Source organism: Triticum aestivum, chromosome 2D (assembly GCF_018294505.1).
Source record: "Triticum aestivum cultivar Chinese Spring chromosome 2D, IWGSC CS RefSeq v2.1, whole genome shotgun sequence".
NCBI lineage: Eukaryota > Viridiplantae > Streptophyta > Magnoliopsida > Poales > Poaceae > Triticum > Triticum aestivum.
Genome location: NC_057799.1, coordinates 203,327,923 through 203,343,427, shown reverse-complemented (window position 1 = coordinate 203,343,427; position 15,505 = coordinate 203,327,923).

Here is a 15,505-nt window from a genome sequence, read left to right as displayed (position 1 = left end):
TCATGAGATTTTCTGCTGAGTTTTGTGTTGTGAAGTTTTCAAGTTTTGGGTAAAGATTTGATGGATTATGCAATAAGGAGTGGCAACAGCCTAAGCTTGGGGATGCCCAAGTCACCCCAAGGTAAATTCAAGGACAACCAAAAGCCTAAGCTTGGGGATGCCCCGGAAGTCATACCCTCTTTCGTCTTCATCTATCGGTAACTTTACTTGAGGCTATATTTGTATTCACCACATGATATGTATTTTACTTGGAGCGTCTTGTATGATTTGAGTCTTTGCTTTTTAGTTTACCACAATCATCCTTGATGTACACATCTTTTGGAGAGAGACACATGAATCGAAATTTATTAGAATACTCTATGTATTTCACTTATATCTTTTGAGCTAGATAATTTTTCTATAGTGCTTCACTTATATCTTTTAGAGCACGGTGGTGGTTTTATTTTATAGAAATTATTGATCTCTCATGCTTCACTTATATTATTTTGGGAGTTATTTAGAACAACATGGTAATTTGCTTTGGCTATAAAATTAGTCCTAATATGATAGGCATCCAAGATGGGTATAATAAAAACTTTCATATAGAGTGTATTGAATACTATGAGAAGTTTGATACTTGATTATTGTTTTGAGATATGAAGATGGTAATATTAGAGTCATGCTAGTTGAGTAATTGTGAATTTGAGAAATACTTGTGTTAAAGTTTGCAAGTCCCGTAGCATGCACGTATGGTAACCGTTGTGTAACAAATTTGAAACATGAGTTGTTCTTTGATTGTCATCCTTATGAGTGGCGGTCGGGGACGAGCGATGGTCTTTTCCTACCAATCTGTCCCCCTAGGAGCATGCGCGTAGTGCTTAGTTTTTGATGACTTGTAGATTTTTGCAATAAGTATGTGAGTTCTTTATGACTAATGTTGAGTCCATGGATTATACGCACTCTCACCTTTCCATCATTGCTAGCCTCTTCGGTACCGTGCATTGTCCTTTCTCACCTTAAGAGTTGGTGCAAACTTCGCTGGTGCATCCAAACCCCGTGATATGATACGCTCTATCACACATAAACCCCTTTATATCTTCCTCAAAACAGCCACCATACCTACCTATTATGGCATTTCCATAGCCATTCCGAGATATATTGCCATGCAACTTTCCACTGTTCCGTTTATTATGACACGCTTCATCATTGTCATATTACCTTGCATGATCATGTAGTTGACATCGTATTTGTGGTAAAGCCACCATGCATAATTTTTCATACATGTCACTCTTGATTCATTGCCCATCTCGGTACACCGCCGGAGGCACTCATATAGAGTCATATTTTGTTCTAGTATCGAGTTGTAATCATTGACTTGTAAATAAATAGAAGTGTGATGATCATCATTAATAGAGCACTGTCCCGAAAAAAAAGGCCAAATAAAAAAAAAGAGAAAGGCGAAAAAAGAGAGAAAGGCCAAAAAAAGAGAAAGGCCATATATATATATAAAGAAGGGACAATGCTACTATCTTTTTTCCACACTTGTGCTTCAAAGGAGCACCATGATCTTTATGATAGAGAGTCTCTTATTATGTCACTTTCATATACTAGTGAGAATTTTTCATTATAGAACTTGGCTTGTATATTTCAACAATGGGCTTCCTCAAATGCCCTAGGTCTTCGTGAGCAAGCAAGTTGGATGCACACCCACTTAGTTTCTTTTGTTGAGCTTTCATACATTTATAGCTCTAGTGCATCCGTTGCATGGCAATCCCTACTCCTTACCTTGACATCAATTGATGGGCATCTCCATAGCCCGTTGATTAGCTGCGTCAATGTGAGACTTTCTCCTTTTTTGTCTTCTCCACACAACCCCCATCATTATATTCTATTCCACCCATAGTGCTATGTCCATGGCTCACGCTCATGTATTGCGTGAAAGTTGAAAAGGTATGAGAAATACTAAAGTATGAAATAATTGTTTGGCTTGTCATCAGGGTTGTGCATGATGAGAGCATTTTGTGTGACGAAAATGAAGCATAGCCAAACTATATGATTTTATAGGGATAAACTTTCTTTGTCCATGTTATTTTGAGAAGACATAATTGCTTAGTTAGTATGCTTGAAGTATTATTATTTTTATGTCAATATTAAACTTTTGTCTTGAATCTTTCGGATCTGAACATTCATGCCACAATAAAGAGAATTACATTGAAAATTATGGTGGGTAGCATTCCACATCAAAAATTCTATTTTTATCATTTACCTACTCGAGGACGAGCAGAAATTAAGCTTGGGGATGCTTCATACGTCTTCAACGTATCTATAATTTGTGATTGTTCCATGCTATTATATTATCTGTTTTGGATGTTTAATGGACTTTAATATACCTTTTTATATTATTTTTGGGACTAACCTATTAACCGAAGGCCCAGTGCAAATTGCTTTTTTTGACTATTTCAGTGTTTCGTAGAAAAGCAATATCAAATGGAATCCAAACGGAATGAAACCTTTGCGAGGATCGGTTTTGGAACAAACGCAATCCAGGAGACTTGGAGTGGACGTCAAGGAAGCAGCGATGCGGCCAGGAGGCAGGGAGGCGCGCCCCAGGGGGGTGGGCGCGCCCCCCACACTCGTGGGCCCCTTGCAGCTCCACCGACCTACTTCTTTCGCCTATATATACTCTTATACCCTGAAACCTTCGGGGAGAGCCACGAAACCTATTTTCCACTACCGCAACCTTCTATACCCGTGAGATCCCATCTTGGGGCCTTTTCCGGTGATCTGCCGGAGGGGGATTCGATCACGGAGGGCTTCTACATCAACACCATAGCCTCTCCGATGATGTGTGAGTAGTTTACCACAGACCTTCGGGTCTATAGTTATTAGCTAGATGGCTTCTTCTCTCTCTTTGGATCTCAATACAAAGTTCTCCTCGATCTTCTTGGAGATCTATTCGATGTAACTCTTTTTGCGGTGTGTTTGTCGAGATCCGATGAATTGTGGGTTTATGAACTTGACTATCTATGAATATTATTTGATTCTTCTCTGAATTCTTATATGCATGATTTGATATCTTTGCAAGTCTCTTCGAATTATCGGTTTAGTTTGGCCTACTAGATTGATCTTTCTTGCAACGTGAGAAGTGCTTAGCTTTGGGTTCAATCTTGCGGTGTCCTTTCCCAGTGACAGCAGGGGCAGCAAGGCACGTATTGTATTGTTGCCATCGAGGATAAAAAGATGGGGTTTATATCATATTGCTTGAGTTTATCCCTCTACATCATGTCATCTTGCCTAATGCGTTATTCCGTTCTTATGAACTTAATACTCTAGATGCATGCTGGATAGCGGTCGATGTGTGGAGTAATAGTAGTAGATGCAGAATCGTTTCGGTCTACTTGTCACGGACGTGATGCCTATATTCATGATCATTGCCTTAGCTATCATCATAATTATGCGCTTTTCTATCAATTGCTCGGCAGTAATTTGTTCACCCACCGTAATACATGCTATCTTGAGAGAAGCCACTAGTGAAACCTATGGCCCCTGGGTCTATTTTATATCATATTGTTTTCCTATCAACTTGCTATTTCTGACGCTGTTTATTTTGCAATCTTTACTTTCCAATCTATACAACAAAAATACCAAAAATATTTATCTTATTATCTTTATCAGATCTCACTTTTGCAAGTGGCCGTGAAGGGATTGACAAACCCTTTATCGCGTTGGTTGCAAAGTTCTTGATTGTTTGTGCATGTACGAGGGATTTGTGTGTAGTCTCCTACTGGATTGATACCTTGGTTCTCAAAAACTGAGGGAAATACTTACGCTACTTTGCTGCATCACCCTTTCCTCTTCAAGGAAAAACCAACGCATGCTCAAGACGTAGCAAGAAGGATTTCTCACGCTGCTCAAGCTTGCGCTTGAAGCCGTCTGCGGAAGCGGGGTGACAAGACGTGCGAGAGGAGGACGAAAGGACACGTACACGTACGTCTAATAAAAAAAGTTTGCAATTTAATTACCTACTACCCCATCCTGATTTATAAGTAGGATTTAACTAATAGAATACGAATGCATGTCGCCAAAGATTATATCATTGGATTCGTATTTGAACATAGTTTTCAATTCTATAATTTTAATAACATGCATTAACATTTTGTTGGTTAAATTTAAGGTCAAAATATGACACAGAATATAAAGGGGACTAATAGACCAAGACGGAGGCAGTAGCACACGGCCACTCTCTACGCAGCGACGCAACTGCCGGCCGGCTTGTAGACAACCATTCCCTGCATGTTCAACTGCTCTATGTGTGTGGTTGCTCACAGTTGAGGCGGGTGCGACGCGCTCTGCTCGCGTCCCGCCCAACTCGTGTTAGCAACAATCATAGAAAGAGCAAATCACACGGCTCATTAGCAGCAATCACCTGTATTATTATTGGTGTTCGCACACATTTTTATTACGGACCTGTTTGCCACGTATCACACACATCTTGTCTGGTTGAACTGTTTCTGTTGTCTTGGCTCATCGCACACAGTTCATCTGAGTGAATTGTATGCCCTCCATCGCACACACGTTGATCTGGCTGACCATTTCTATTGTGTTGCCTAGCTGCACACAGTTCATCCTAGTGAACTGTATGCCGTATATCACACACACCCTCATCTGGCTGCCCGTTTCTATTGTTCTGTCTCATCGCAAACAGTTCTTCTGGATTAACCGTTTGCCACGCATCGCACATGCAACTCTAATCTGAACCGTGTTTGATGTCACCGCCATTGCAAACGTTTTGCATCTTTTTTGACGGTTTTATTACATCAACGTTTGTGATTAATGCACACAGTTTCGTCGAAGGGTCTCTGATTGGACTGTCGCGTTTGTACCAACCTGCAGTAGTGACCGCCTTGCCCGCCTCGTTGCCCTTCCTTGTAGGCGGCCGCCACCTCCGCCACCCGCTGGCGGTACCGCCAGCAGGCAAGACGGGTCTCACGGGCGAAGTGGTAGGACTCGAGCACTGCCTCCTACTCCGTCAAGTCCGTGTCAGGCGCGACCGCCCTACCGGCGGCGAGCCGCTCTTTCGCCTGCAGGTGCTCGTGGAGGAGGTGGTGGTTGTAGGCGGCATTGGCCTACGCCTCCCGAAGCTGCTGCTCCCGCACCATGTCCATGTAATGGGCACGGGCCTCGCCGATGTTCATGGTGCAGTGCATCAGCGAGGGTGGCACGGAGGACGAGGAGGGTGGCGCCAGCTCATCGTCGGTCGCATCCTCCATTGGGATGTCACGTCCTCCGGCTGCCTACCTGCCGGCCAGCTAGCCGGTAGCAATGGCGGCCACCTCCTTCTTCTGGTCCGACGGCAGCCCGTCCTAGAGAGCTTTGGCCGGGGAGGAATCCATGGTGAGAGTGGTGCAGAGAGGGGTCGGATGCGGATGACTGCGGTTATGGTCGGGGCAGCGGTTTATATAGCAATGGCGAGCGGCGAAGGGACGGACGGGTGGCCATCGGAGGAGACGCCTCGGCAACCGCGTGCCATCAATGTGGGTGGCAGATGGACGGACAGGCGGCCATCGTATCGTTTGAACGCGCAACAGTCGTCTATACCGGGAACGGCGCGGGCGGCGGTCTCTCGACCGGCGCGCCGCTTCAATGTCGGCGCCCGTGAGCGGTCGTGCACTAAAGCGGTGCTGACCGTTTCGAACGGGAAGCGCACGCTGGAGGGAGGGGGTTTTGGTGGACCAGAACCGTCAGAAACGGGCGTGGTAGCGATCCGGACTCCCGCAAATCCCCCATGTTTGTCTCCGGTTTACGGGAGAAAGTACGTCCGGACCGTGACGCGGACCGATACAGAACTCCGTTGGATGGCTTTCGTGGTCCGGAGAGCACAATCCCAACGGATGTGGGAGATTTGAGGGTCGGTGTTAGAGAATGAAGATGCCTTGAGAACCACACGGTTTAAGTCCGATATGAAATTGGCGCAGAGAGAGAGAGAGTTTTGGATGGATCCGCACTGTCAAAGTCGGCCTTCCTATTTGGGGCCGGACAGTGGGATTTTGGACGTGTGACTCGGCCCGGTTCAATTTGAACAACCACTTTGGAGGCCTAAAAATGTTTGGACCATTTGATTCAAATATACATACAATATTTGGGGCCATCAAAAATATATGGGGCGTCCACGTCGGAGATGCTCAAATACACTTGGCTGACTGAAGTGCACGGCATCTGAGCAGTAAGTTTGTTTCTAAAAACTGAGCAGGTGAGTTCGTGGTAGGCTGACCAGAAACCTTGCCACTTTTCACGCGGCAAACAGTGCATTTGATGCTCTCGTCTCATGTCTCGTATAGTTCATCCGCCGTAGCCAAGAACGACAAAATCAGCTAACCAAGAACGCACATGACCCTGGAATTCTGCTCCTACTTTACTTCAGCAACCACCCTCTCACCATCTCTGTAAGAGAGCGTCGATTGCGACCTTATTTTATATGAACGACGGGTTGTCATGCATTTTTACTACTAATCGAAAGAGGGAGCGCAGAATAATATATAAATAGTTCAAGCGATGGTATATATGGTTTATTTATGGCCAGGTTTCAACATACATGCTTAGTAAACCGGCGGCGGGGGAAGTTTCAACAGACCAAATTATAATGCAAGTAAAAAAAATCTTCAATTGGCAGAATAATATATAAAAAGTACATTTAAAGCCAGCTTTCAACAGACCAAACGACATTCATGCAAACCAGATGATTTTCATATAAACCGAAGCAGATTCATTATATTTCAGACTTTTTTAAACTAAACCGTACTCTGACCTAGTCTAAATAATCGCCGGCGCCCGTTCCCCATGTTCGGCCGGATATGAGCCCCCAAAACTGAAGCTCTAGCTTCGCCTCCGCATCATGCAAGCAGCTAATTGGGCGACGAGGATGAAGAGTGGTGGCCTTCCTGGACCCGAGTGTCGGCGTCCTTCCATGCTCTACTCTGCTTCGTTGTCGGCGATGCCCGCGGATGTGTTGGCGTCGTGTCGTGGCCGTCGTGAAGCTGCCAACCTCGTCGTCGTGGGGACAGTAAATTTCATCCGCCGCCTTGTCGATCTCCTTGTAGGCGGGCTCTAAATCCTCCTGATACTAGCGGTACCGCCGATTGTCATGGCGGATGTTGCGGGCGGAGCGGTAGGATTGGAGCAACGCCTCCTACTCGTCCACTTCCACGTCTGCCATGATGCCCGTGTGCATTGCCCTAGCATGGACATCACCATGCATATAAATCCATGTCTGCGAACGCTAACTACAATACCATGCGAAGAGCCGAGCATCATCATGGATTCTTCAAAATCTTGCATGCACGCGCTCCAAGCCAAAAGCGGTAGAGGCGGACGATGCCAAGATGCGGCAAGCCGTTGCTGAACCAACCCCACTCCACCACCTCACCACTTCATGTCGTTTAGTTGTTGTCGCATCACCGCAACCACCACCAAGCAGGCCCAAAGTAGTCGCCAAAATCGCAAACGCCCAACTTAGGGGGGACACGACCCACCGGCCAGAATAGGGGAGGCCCCGATCAGCCGCCTAACATCAATGGTAGTAGGCTGCAAACCTTCCATGAAACGAAGGGGAAAGGGCCGCACCGCCACACCCCAAGAGCCAAGAGCCCATCCACCACCTACGCGGAGTGGAACATCGCTGCTGGCATATAGGAGGTCGTGACCCATGGCCACCATTGAGGGAAGAGCCTCTCTGTTGGACGCCAAGGCACGCGCCTATAGCTATGCACCGTCGTCGGTAGAAGGATCCGCCGTCGTTTTCATCGGCATACTGCATAAGCTTTGCTAGGAAATAGCCTCAGGTGGCGGCAAGGGGTAGGAGAAAGAGAAGGTCGGTGGCGAAGTCGCGTGGGTCATCGCCCAAGTTGCGTTTAGGCAATGCGGGGACATGAAAGGAAAAAGGTGACATGAGTAACGAGATTGTAACTTGACTAGCTCCATAGCTTGGGCCAAACATTAATAAATTGAATCGACAACTTGTTTAACATTCTCATGCACAAACTTCATTATAAAAATCTAAGTATTATACCAAAATGATCTATCTTTACTATATAGGTAACAAGAGTATACCATATCAAATAAATAGAAACACACTCATTTTTTTTGAAGTGGTCATCTCTGGATCCTCCTTTTGCATCTTAACATTCCTCCAAGACTCCGGTGAAAGATGCCAAAGATAAAATCTGCAACTAGATTGGCCTACAAAGATTTTGAAGAGCTGCTTGGGTCCTCCTCTCCAATAGGTGAGAACTTCAGACTTCTAAACATTCGGTGCTCGATAACACACCCCTCGCGAAGTTAATCGTTGTATTTTTTTTAGAAAAGTTCACGAGCACAGAAAAATGAGAGCGACTTGTTGAACTTGACATCATACAGTTGTGGCCACATCGCCAATGTTGGTTGAAGCACTCAAAGACAAGTTGACATGTATCCAAGCGATGATCTACGAGAATAGAACAACACAAGCTTCTTGTGTTGGCTGTATCGGCCATGACGACCACATCATGACGGGGATAGCTTATTATGTGTGACACCACATCCATCGTTGAAATGTTATCACCGCCAATCCAAAAAGAACTACTACTGGAGAAAATTAATCTACAATGCCGACGTAGATCAAGGGCCCCCACCTCACGGCGCCATATTAGTGGTTGAAGACGAGGGGAACAAATTGCAACGATGATGGAAAGAGCCGACTTCTCTAGCGATTGTTAAGTTTTTTCTGAGGTATATATTTGTGCATTTCAAATTGAAATGAGAACATCATCAACAAGGCCTTGCAAAGTTCATATTCATATAGAGTTTAAAATTTATCATGGTAGTTCTGTAATATTCAAAATAAGCAGAGTGCACATCGATATCTTATTTCGATCCGATGACATGGACATCAAAACTTGACAAATGATGGCCTTTGATGTTGTTTATATTTCCGCTTTTGGAAATTTTGTTTTCTCTGTCGTGAGTAAACAAATAAATTGAATTTTTGCATACATATGGAGAGCCTTGGTAATAAAAACCGAGCTCTTAATAAAAATCTTGATATAAGTACGAGAGCTTTTTTTTTTGCTTATTTACGCTAAACTAATTTTCATATTGATAAACTGTCCTAAGCATGTGTTTACGCAAGGTGTATTGACAAAATGGGAGGTCCATGACCAGTTAGTCAACAAACAACTAGAAAAGCACTATAAAATTAGAAGAAAACAATGCAAATTTCCTAGCGTTAAGTAAAGTGTGTGCTCGTAGGAGAGGGCATGTGTGAATGGAAGAGCATGGACCCGTCAAAGATGGGAATGGATTTATTTAGAATAAAAAAGAGCCCAAAATTGCCGTGTTGTCAGAAATGATGGAAAGCTAGATGGAAAAAATAACAAGAGAGAGAATGCGAAAGCGACGCGCCCGCACGCCTGTCTAGACCGCACCCATGGACCAAAACCCAGAAACCCCGTCCAGATCTCACAACTTTGGCCGTAAACAGGTCATATGATATTGAATTTTAGTTACACAATGTTAGCACTGTACACGTTATGCACAGGAGTGGATTTTTTGCCGAAAAAATGATTAAATTTCCAGTCTAAACAATATATGGTTTTGCAGGAGACACGCATAGTATACATTATGTACATGAGTGGATTTTTTGGTTTAGAAATGATTAAATTTTCAGTCTAAACAACATATGGTTCTGCAGGAGACACAAATGGTGAGAGAGTGATGTTGACTTCTGGTCTATTAAAGCGAAACGGTAAGAGGGACGCAATCTAGAATTAGCAATGCCATTTTTCTTAAAAAAAAAAACCCGGCCTCTGCATCTGGGCAATGCATGCAGCCACTTTATTAATTATTCACAAAGACCTTACAAAGTACTTCCTCCGTTTCATACTATAAAAACGTTTTTGACACTAATGTAGTGTTAAAAACGTTCTTATTTTGGGACAGAGGGAGTAGTACATTAGTAAGTCTGAAGCCACCATCTTGACAACATCCGTCGCTTCTACTCACTTGATGAAGGGGTGCCGATAGTCTGAACCTAATACCAAACAGACTTCGCACGTAAGCCTTAACATCTAAAACCGGAGGCCCCCGCCAAGCCATATACCTGGTTTGGGGCACACACCGGTCCGGCCCACTCTCAGAGTCCGCCGCCGCTGTCTTCCACTGGTCCATCTTCAGAGCAGGTACTGACGCCACAACCTTGCCAGGTCTGCCATCGACGCCACCATGACGCCAGACAGCGCTATCCTCCTGCGCGAGTCCGTCTACACACATCGAAAGCCGAAACTCCACTGCGCCACGCCACCGAGATCCACAGTCATCGATGCGTAAGATGAAACACCGCTCCACCAAAGATGTTGTCCGCTGGTCCCTCGAGCCCATGCACACCTCCAAGACTGACGCCCCCAAGGGGGAAACGACACAAGAGCGCCCCCGTCATCTGATCTACCGATCTAGGGTTTCCCCCGGAGGTAATCTAGAACTTCTCCACGACAATGTCTTCAAGAAGAGAACGACATAAAAGAGCGCCGCCATCGCCGGCCTTGGCATCCAGCTGAGCGCAAGGTTTTTCACTCAGATATGTTCGAAGAACCTCCAGCATGTCTTGTGTACGGAACGCCGCCATCTCTACCGGGGACTGGGAGTAGGATCCAGGCCGCCGCCGCCTGACCAGCAGTCGCGCCGCGCGAGCAGCAGGCTTGCGGGCAGCCGCGCCACTGCAGAGACCTACACCAGACCCCCGCCGCCGGCCCAGGAGAGGACGATGTTGGGGAACGTAGTAATTTCAAAAAAATTCCTACGCACACGCAAGATCATGGTGATGCATAGCAACGAGAGGGGAGAGTGTTGTCTACGTACCCTCGTAGACTGTAAGCGGAAGCGTTTTATCAACGCGGTTGATGTAGTCGTACGTCTTCACGATCCGAGCGATCCAAGTACTGAACGCACGGCACCTCCGAGTTCTGCACACGTTCAGCTCGATGACGTCCTCGCCTTTCTCGATCCAGCAAGAGGGGCGAAGTAGTAGATGAGTTCCGGCAGCACGACGGTGTGGTGACGGTGTTGGTGAAGAACAATCTCCGCAGGGCTTCGCCTAAGCACTACGAAAACTATGACGGAGGATAAACTAGAGGGGACGGGGTTGCCGGCACACGGCTTGGTGTTTCTTGATATGTCCTGAGTGCTAGCCCTACCCCTCTATTTATATGTTGAGCCTTGGGGTCGAAACTTGGAGTAAAAGCCTCCACAAAGTCGGTTTCACCCGAAAGGCAAGAGTCCTTCTCGGACTCCAGGGCCAGACGCCAGGGTTCCCGGCGTCTAGACCGAGACGCCAGGGACCCTGGCGTCTGGCCCCTGGACTCCGCAAAACTTCCTTTTGCACTTTCCAAAAACCTCATGGGCTTTCCCCTTTGGCCCAGATAAAGTGTTCTCGTGCCCAAACATTTCGGGAAACATCCGGAACCCCTTCCGATGGATTCCGGAACCTTTCCGGAGATCAAACACTACTATCCACATATCAATCTTTACTTCCAGACCATTCCGGAGTTCCTCGTCATATCTGTGATCTCATCCAAAACTCCGAACAACATTCGGTCACCAACATACATAACTCATAGTACTATATTGTCAACGAACGTTAAGCGTGCGGACCCTACGGGTTCAAGAACTATGTAGACATGACCGAGACACCTCTCTGGTCAATAACCAATAGCGGGACCTGGATGCCCATATTGGCTCCTACATATTCTACGAAGATCTTTATCGGTCAGACCGCATAACAACATACGTTGTTCCCTTTGTCATCGGTATGTTACTTGCCCGAGATTCGATCGTCGGTATCTCAATACCTAGTTCAATCTCGTTACCGGCAAGTCTCTTTACTCGTTCCGTAATACATCATCTCGCAACTAACTCATTAGTTGCAATGCTTGCAAGGCTTATAGTGATGTGCATTACCGAGAGGGCCCAGAGATACCTCTCCGACAATCGGAGTGACAAATCCTAATCTCGAAATACGCCAACCCAACAAGTACCTTTGGAGACACCTGTAGAGCACCTTTATAATCACCCAGTTACGTTGTGACGTTTGGTAGCACACAAAGTGTTCCTCCGGTAAACGGGAGTTGCATAATCTCATAGTCATAGGAACATGTATAAGTCATGAAGAAAGCAATAGCAGAATACTAAACGATCGAGTGCTAAGCTAACGGAATGGGTCAAGTCAATCACATCATTCTCCTAATGATGTGATCCAGTTAATCAAATGACAACTCATGTCTATGGCTAGGAAACATAACCATCTTTGATCAACGAGCTAGTCAAGTAGAGGAATACTAGTGACACTCTGTTTGTCTATGTACTCACACATGTATTATGTTTCCGGTTAATACAATTCTAGCATGAATAATAAACATTTATCATGAAATAAGGAAATAAATAATAACTTTATTATTGCCTCTAGGGCATATTTCCTTCAGTCTCCCACTTGCACTAGAGTCAATAATCTAGATCACATCGCCATGCGATTTAACATCAATAGTTCACATCACCATGTGATTAACACCCATAGTTCACATCGTCATGTGACCAACACCCAAAGGGTTTACTAGAGTCAATAATCTAGTTCACATCGCTATGTGATTAACACCCAAAGAGTACTAAGGTGTGATCATGTTTTGCTTGTGAGAGAAGTTTAGTCAACGGGTCTGCCATATTCAGATCTGTATGTATTTTGCAAATTTCTATGTCTACAATGCTCTGCATGGAGCTACTTTAGCTAATTGCTCCCACTTTCAATATGTATCCAGATTAAGACTTAGAGTCATCTGGGTCAGTGCCAAAACTTGTATCGACGTAACCCTTTACGACGAACCTTTTGTCACCTCCATAATCGAGAAACATATCCTTATTCCACTAAGGATAATTTTGACCGCTGTTCAGTGATCTACTCCTTGATCACTATTGTACTCCCTTGCTAAAATCAGTGCAGGTATACAATAGATCTGGTACACAGCATGACATACTTTATAGAACCTATGGCTGAGGCATAGGGAATGGCTTTCATTCTCTTTCTATCTTCTGCCGTGGTCGGGCTTTGAGTCTTACTCAATTTCACACCTTGTAACACAGGCAAGAACTCTTTCTTTGACTGTTCTATTTTGAACTACTTCAAAATCTTGTCAAGGTATGTACTCATTGAAAAAACTTATCAAGTGTCTGCATCTATCTCTATAGATCTTGATGCTCAATATGTAAGCAGCTTCACCGAGCTCCTTCATTGAAAAACTCTTATTCAAGTATCCCTTTATGCTATCCAGAAATTCTATATCATTTCCAATCAGCAATATGTCATCCACATATAATATCAGAAATGCTACAGAGCTCCCACTCACTTTCTTGTAAATACAGGCTTCTCCAAAAGTTTGTATAAAACCAAATGCTTTGATCACACCATCAAAGCGTTTATTCCAACTCCGAGAGGCTTGCGCCAGTCCATAAATGGATCGCTGGAGCTTGCACACTTTGTTAGCTCCCTTTGGATCGACAAAACCTTCTGGTTGCATCATATACAATTCTTCTTCCAGAAATCCATTCAGGAATGCAGTTTTGACATCCATTTGCCAAATTTCATAATCATAAAATGCGGCAATTGCTAACATCATTCGGACTGACTTAAGCATCGCTACGGGTGAGAAGGTCTCATCGTAGTCAATCCCTTGAACTTGTCGAAAACCTTTCACGACAAGTCGAGATTTATAGACAGTAACATTACCGTCAGCGTCAGTCTTCTTCTTGAAGATCCATTTATTCTCGATGGCTTGCCGATCATCGGGCAAGTCAACCAAAGTCCACACTTTGTTCTCATACATGGATCCCATCTCAGATTTCATGGCCTCAAGCCATTTTGCGGAATCTGGGCTCACCATCGCTTCTTCATAGTTTGTAGGTTCGTCATGGTCTAGTAACATAACCTCCAGAACAGGGTTACCGTACCACTCTGGTGCGGATCTTACTCTGGTTGACCTACGAGGTTCAGTAACAACTTGATCTGAAGTTTCATGATCATCATCATTAACTTCCTCACTAATTGGTGTAGACGTCACAGGAACCGGTTTCTGTGATGAACTATTTTCCAATAAGGGAGCAGGTACTATTACCTCATCAAGTTCTACTTTCCTCCCACTCATTTCTTTCGAAAGAAACTCCTTCTCTAGAAAGGATCCAAATTTAGCAACAAAAGTCTTGCCTTCAGATCTGTGATAGAAGGTGTACCCAACAGTTTCTTTTGGGTATCCTATGAAGACACATTTCTCCGATTTGGGTTCGAGCTTATCAGGTTGAAGCTTTTTCACATAAGCATCGTAGCCCCAAACTTTAAGAAACGACAACTTTGGTTTCTTGCCAAACCACAGTTCATAAGGCGTCATCTCAACAGATTTCGATGGTGCCCTATTTAACGTGAATGCAACCGTCTCTAAAGCATAACCCCAAAATGATTGCGGTAAATCAGTAAGAGACATCATAGATCGCACCATATCTAGTAAAGTACGATTACGACGTTCGGACACACCATTACGCTGTGGTGTTTCGGGTGGCGTGAGTTGCGAAACTATTCCGCATTGTTTCAAATGAAGACCAAACTCGTAACTCAAATATTCTCCTCCACGATCAGATCGTAGAAACTTTATTTTCTTGTTACGATGATTTTCAACTTCACTCTGAAATTCTTTGAACTTTTCAAATGTTTCAGACTTATGTTTCATTAAGTAGATATACCCATATCTGCTCAAATCATCTGTGAAGGTGAGAAAATAACGATACCCGCCGCGAGCCTCAACATTCATCAGACCACATACATCTGTATGTATGATTTCCAATAAATCTGTTGCTCGCTCCATAGTTCCAGAGAACGACGTTTTAGTCATCTTGCCCATGAGGCACGGTTCGCAAGTACCAAGTGATTCATAATCAAGTGGTTCCAAAAGGCCATCAGCATGGAGTTTCTTCATGCGCTTTACACCAATATGACCTAAACGGCAGTGCCACAGATAAGTTGCACTATCATTATTAACTTTGCATCTTTTGGCTTAAATATTATAAATATGTGTATCACTACGATCGAGATCCAACAAACCATTTTCATTCGGTGGGTAACCATATAAGGTTTTATTCATGTAAACAGAACAATAGTTATTCTCTAACTTAAATGAATAACCATATTGCAATAAACATGATCAAATCATTTTCATTCTCAACGCAAACACCAAATAACACTTATTTAGGTTCAACACTAATCCCGAAAGTATAGCGAGTGTGCGATGATGATCATATCAATCTTGGAACCACTTCCAATACACATCGTCACTTCATCCTTAACTAGTTTCTGTTCATTATGCAACTCCCGTTTCGAGTTACTACTCTTTAGCAACTGAACCAGTATCAAGTACCGAGGGGTTGCTATAAACACTAGTAAAGTACACATCAATAACATGTATGT